Consider the following 6,573-nt stretch of genomic DNA (forward strand, 5'->3'; position numbering starts at 1 on the left):
CAACTCCCAAAGGAAAAGTGTCCATACCAGAAATATCATCATAGCTGGCATTAATTGGCCTGTCTTTTGGCAGTTCCAAGGAGAAGCTAAATGGCATGAAGACTGAACTATCCCTCCATCCAGAGAGAAGTTAGCTTAAAGATGGTTTGCAGCAAGCCTGGTGTCTGCCTGTTGGTGCCTGTTGGTCTCATCTCTGCCTTTGTCAACAGAATGCAAACAAGCCTTCTCCTTCCAGACATATGAGTATAAAAGCATTTAGTAAGTATTAGTGCACGTGGAAAAAAAAAAAAAAAAAGCCACAACATTTTCAGTCTTTTCCAACTAAACAGTAGCTGGAATGACTAGTCCAGAAATCTTCAGACTCTCCCAAAGGGTTTCATAAACTTCTGTAGCTTTGTTATTACATCTACTGATTTCCATGGAAGTTTACTGGAGACTGAAAGCAGGTGTTTGAACTATGCTATTTCACATAAATATAGTGTCTTAAATATAATCTATGTTTCTTTGCTGCAAAATGTCTGAATTGTTAAGAACAGCAAAGATACGTGTCTATAAAAAGAGCAAATGGCTGCTTATTTAAAATGGTGTCTGTGGAAAGTAAACTGAAGCCATAAAAATAAACTATGAAGATAAAATAGCTGGGCAGCCACCATTCTGACACATAGATTAAAAAATAAAGAAAAATATTAGGACCAACATCAAACATTTAATAAGTGCAAGAGAGAAGTTATAGCTAGTTCCACAAACTAAATAAATAATAAAAAGGAAATGAAATAACAACAGAAAAACTGGGGTTGTTTTTCTTAATATTTTCATTTATTGAAAAATATAAGGACAATTTACCATTTTCTCAGTACATATTCTTTCTATTCAGAAGTAGGAGAGCCTGTTCAGATGTAGGAGATAATGTGAAACTATCCAGTTTTATAGATTTTCTTGTTGATTAGCAGTCCCAACATATAAATCACAGAGTTATAAATTATGAGATTGAAGTAGTCATGATCATCAAATTAGAGCTTCTGAACACCATTAACCGTAGGATTCCTCCATATGTTTTATGATTCAAGTAGATCTTTTAGAGGAAAAACAAAATATTTTTTGTTATGAATAATAATAAAAAATACAGCGGTGGAAACTCTAGCTCAGCCCTAGAGGAACAGTTTGAATGGGAAATTATTAGAGCTTTTATGATTAATTAAGTTTTGATTGGTGATGGGAAAAAAAATGAATCTGAAGCAAAAATGTTCAGTTCAATCTTAGAACAAAACATATGGTGTTTCTCTATCTATATTAAAGAAATGGAGGCTGAAAGCTGCCAGGCTTGTATAATCTGTATTTTAGTCCTTGGCTAGAAAATAACCCTGGGGGATGATTTCAGCCTTTTTATTACTGATCTTCTAGCAGCCTGATCATATCAGGAGCTAGGAGGAAAGGATAAAGAAACTTTCTATTGATCTTTCCTTGCCCTTTAAAGTTGATCTTTCTTTCTGTCCTTAGGTTTGTTTCAATTCTATTTTCATTTCTATCAATTGTGCAATGCTGGAATTCTCCTGAGTCTTGATTACTTTTTCATAAGCATACACATGGCAGATGTGTATCATAACCAAAAGGAGACCAGTATGTCCCACCCTCACAGTCAGAAGGGATAGGGATCAATTCCATTAAGACACAGCATATTTCTTTTTCCAAGTGCAAACTCTGAACCATTCCAGCTGAATGTCTCAGAAACATCTTGTCTTAACTGGTCTCATGGATACTAGTCCTCTGTAGTTTTCCTGTTTTTTGTTGTTTGTTTCTAGAAAATATACCTAACTACCAAATATCCAAATGAAATTACTTACAACATATACTCATAGAGTTGTCATCAGCTTCTCATTCACTAGTAATTTTATTACTATTATTTAAAAATGCTCAATATTCGTTCTGATAAATTTAAAATGCATTCTGATATGAAAAAATAGAAATAATAATTTACAGGTTGTTTAGGAGACACTGCAGAAAAATGAAATAAAGGGGAAAGAAAGCCAAAATCGGATAGAGTAAAATAGACCAGAGAAAAATTCTGTAGGCAAATCAAATATAAAGCTAAAATTAAAAGTCTGAAAGGATGATGAAATACAAAACAGCCCCACACCCAGGCTGCATCCTGGAACCAGGACTGTGAGAGGACTGTGAGAGAATACTCAAGCTCTGGCTGTAGAAAACTGTTTGGGAGTTTTTACTCAGGACAGGGAGCCTGAAGGTATGTCCAGCCTTGATTTAAAAAGAAAAATAAATAAATAAATAAATAACAGAAACATCCTTTTAACTCTATTTGCTCTTTATCACTTCTCTCTCTCTCTTTTTTTTTTTTTTTTTTTTTTTTTTTTCCTGAAATTACAGGAGGTTTGAGTTCAGAAATGTTGAAATAAACTAACTTCCTTTTTAGTCATTAGAATGCTACACATCACTGTATTAGCTAAACTCTCTTCTCAGTTTAAAAAAAAAAAAAAAAAAAAAAAAGTCTGAAAAAAAGTCTGTATTCCAAGCAATTTCTAAGTCTTTTTGTGCAGATGTACCCCAGTTTAACCCTCTTTTCTGGACTGGCTTCATGAAAGCATTTTGAGAGACATTTTGAGAAAAAGAAAACAGAGTATATTGTCAAGATTTACAAAATCAGACAGGTGGTCAATGCAAAACTGATTTTCACCAAATTTCACAGAACTAAAACTAGAGGGCTATCACTGACATTACTAGAAGATATAATTAAATTAGACAAAATATCATATTTTTTCTCAGTAGGTAGAAAACTTCTGGTTGCAGGGCAAACACTATTAGTAGATTCAAAGCAGGGTTAGACATGGATAGAAGGTTCATAAACAGGTAATAGCAGGAGCAGGCAAGCATGTACATTTTATGTCTTTAATTCAATATGAATGTTGGGGAATACAGGGGGAATGGATTGCATACAGTGACCATGTCATGCATCCTCCCTAAACTGCTTCTTTTCTCACTGTCTGTAAGGCAGACCAGTGATCTTAATCTTTCTTCTGAAACTGCAGAAAATACTAATAATTTGTCTGTCATATTATCTAGTTTTCATTTCAAACACAGCCAAAACTCAGAGGCAAATACTGCTGAAGTTTTAGGGATTTAAACTGTACCAAAACAAAAACAAACAAACAAACACCACACTTTTTTTTTTCTTCTGCATTTTCCCAGACATTACTGTAAATGACAGGAATAAGAAACAGGACTTATAAAGAACTGTCTTGGGCTTTCAACTAATATGATAAAATATTTAGCTAATTCAGTTTTCTTTTATTTTAGATTGCATGCAGTCTAGATTCTGCTCCTTGCTTCTGTCATCATCTGAATGTTGGAGGTAATTTATAACTAAATTTGTTTTACTTTGTTACTCATTTTAACATTTAAATTAACATTAAAGTACCTGCTACAGATATATGAAATTCCCTGCCAATTGAGAACAGAATTACAGGGACAGTAACGCTGCAAACCTCCTGACCCTGTCAGTGTCTACTTGTAGGAAAACAAACAAACAAACAAACAAAACTATTCATTTGCTCTGTCTTCTGTTTGTTTGCTTGCTTGCTTGTTTGTTTTTTTATTTTGTTTTGTTTTGGTTTGTTTTTTTTTTTGGTCTACCATCAATATATATGATGATCTGTATAGTTGATGTATCATTCTGATAAGTTAAGTCTTGAACATTATAATCATCTACAGTGATTTCTGGGGAAAATAATCACAAATGATAATGCTATTTGGTGGTATCTTGTTTTCTCAGAACAAGTGCAAAGTTAAATTTCTGAGAACTATCTGAGATTGGAAAGAAAGGATATACCTCCAACAGTACGTACTGATTGCTCCATTGTGATTGTCACTAAAAATACTTTACAAATTGCTTTAAGATGAAAGAACATTTTTAGTGCATTTCAATTCTTAATTTCTAGTACAAAATTGTGAATTTAGATTTTTAGTGTTTTTGTATGTGTTTGTTTGTTTTTTTACAAGAGGGAAGTATATGCACTCTTAAATACTTTGGTCAAATGGTCAAATTAATGTCATATTCTGTCAAAAGTGTATTTGACTTGTATATTCTTTTTTATATAACTGATTATAATACAACTACTGGCATTATTTGCTAAAATCATTTTTCAGTAGACAAGACTTAATAATTCTTAAAGACAGAAGAACAAATAAGCTACACCTGTAAACTTTGTCTTGAATTTAATGTTTCAGTCTTTAGGCAATTTGTCCAGAAGGGGCCTGAGACTGTAGCTTCCTTGCATGTTTTATCTTCTGGCTACCTCATGGATTTATTGCTGTTTGTGTTAGTTCAGCTGTAACCTGGACAATGCTGTCACTTGTGACTCAATAAATCTGTACAGAAAAAGAGCAGACCTGTAAGGAAGAGTTCAGATATAAAAAGAAGTGAAAAAAATAGGATGGAAAATAATGATTTACTGTTTTCCCATCACATTTCTCTATAGATTTAAACAGGGTGTATTACTATGGGTGACAATATAGGAATAGTTTAAATATATTTTTGAGGTAACTGTTCCAGAAGTTAGAATTTTCAGTTAGTGCTATCACAGTGAAAATATTGTGTTGTTGCCTGACATCTTTCCAATATTATTTTCTAAATTTGTATAAAGCCTCTTTATTTAAATGTTTTTTAATTTTTTGTTATTCCAATAAAGTCTCAAGTAGAGCATGAATTGTAGAAGATTACCGTCACCTAAAAAAGTTGGAAATAAGCTCAGTATATCATTGCTTAATTTGATTTTTTATTCTACTATTTACATTAGCATGAATAACAGTAAAGAGCATGAGACATGCATAAGCATTGCAATTCTGGTAAGTAAAGTCTTATCATACAGACAATGGCAACGCAGGATGCATTTTGAAGGTGTAAGTGTTGTAAATTATGCTGCCATACTTCCACAAAAAGTGGAAGTAAAATGTACATAGATTATTCACTGTTTCTTTTGTGACATTTGGCATTTGCTTTCTAAACATGTTCTTCGTTTTAGTTCATTCTTATCTTAAAGTGAGCTAGCTTGATTAAACACTACGAGGAAGATTTTGTTTTACAGAGCATACAAAGCTCTAAATATAATTACAAGGACATAGAGCAACATATACTTGCAGAAAAGCAAATGCTACATGCAGGTTTGGTAAAAGTTTGTAATCTAGACTCAGTTACCTTATAATTATTATTGGCGGTATTCCTTTTAGAACCTTTGATTTTTGTTTCTATTATTAGGTAAGAACAAAACAGAGACAACGTTTTAAGAAGAACAAACGAGGTACTTTGAGAAAAAGATTTTTCAAGGTGGCCTTTTAATTTTATATATTTAGGCTTCTAAATTATTGTAAAAGATCTGTTTTCAGTGTTTTTGAAGGGGGGGGAGGGGGGAGAGAAAAAGGAAAAATAACCCGGAGGTTGCATAATGATCTTCAATGCTCTCTACCTCAGGTGTATAATCAGTTAAGATACGGTTCAACGTACTTTAATAACTTTTTTTTTTTTTTTTCCCACTGTTTTATTTGTTTTTCCTTCTCATAATTAAATTCTTCACATTAACCCTATTATGTAGAAAATGAACTATTTTATCATATACGGCATCAGCAAACGACAGCTCATATTTTATTTCTTACTGTGGTTTACCATCACGTTAGAACTCAAAACATTACATTTTACATCACCTGTGAAAAGTTAGTAATACTTTTCAGCTGTGAGATGATGCTGATGATTTAGTCATAAACTACTTGGGACACCTTTCTTGTCTTTGCTGCTCCTGAAGTAAAGAATTTCTTTTGTATCTTGGATTTAATGTTTCAACCTTTAGGCAAGTTGTCCAGAAGGGGCCTGAGAATGTAGCTTCCTGCATGTTTTATCTTCTGGCTACCTCATGGATTTATTGCTGTTTGTGTCACTTGTAACCTGGACAATGCTGTCACTTGTGACTCAATAAATCAGTACAGAGCCTATCTAAGCCTATCATTTTTTAGTTTTAGTGGTGTGTGTGAGTGCGTTTATTTTTTTCCCTTCAAAAGCATTCATAAAGTCAGTCAGGAGGCCCCTTTCCCAGTGAATGGAAATTACCACGACTTTTTCTTCTTCTTCTTCATATTTCTTAGAATATTATTTTCTATCTCACTCAACACCAGGCTGTTATACTTTATGGAACTGAATACAACAGGGATAGAACCTGGTTTTAGAAAAGCTGATTTTTAGAGAATGTGATTCCTGAACCACATTCAGACAAAGTAATAACAGCAATCAGGCACATAAATTAACTCTTCCCATAGAATAAAAAGTAAATAAACAAATCCACACGAGATAGAAAAATAGTTTGGAATAAGGAATATTGAATTAGATAAAAAGAATAATTTATAAATATTTTCCATAAGACTTAAATAATAAAACCATAGAAGTGCTTAACTAACTCAAGAAAATAAGCAGTAGAAAATAACTTCAGAAGAATAAATAATTCAATACTATACTAAAATGTGTGTTATTGTAACCACAAATTAATTTATGAAATGTAAGAAAGATTGTCTTGTACT

At 32.6% G+C, this 6,573-nt stretch overlaps 1 long non-coding RNA gene across 1 annotated transcript; it reads left to right on the forward strand.

The window, feature by feature from the left end:
- The first annotated feature begins 3,312 nt into the window (after positions 1 to 3,312).
- Positions 3,313 to 5,309, forward strand: LOC116489196. Its single transcript, XR_004253248.1, has 3 exons — positions 3,313 to 3,364; positions 3,785 to 3,849; positions 5,267 to 5,309. It is a non-coding gene; the product is annotated as an uncharacterized LOC116489196 (long non-coding RNA).
- Positions 5,310 to 6,573: the final 1,264 nt, after the last annotated feature.

This window comes from Aythya fuligula, chromosome 4 (assembly GCF_009819795.1).
Source record: "Aythya fuligula isolate bAytFul2 chromosome 4, bAytFul2.pri, whole genome shotgun sequence".
NCBI classification, from domain to species: domain Eukaryota; kingdom Metazoa; phylum Chordata; class Aves; order Anseriformes; family Anatidae; genus Aythya; species Aythya fuligula.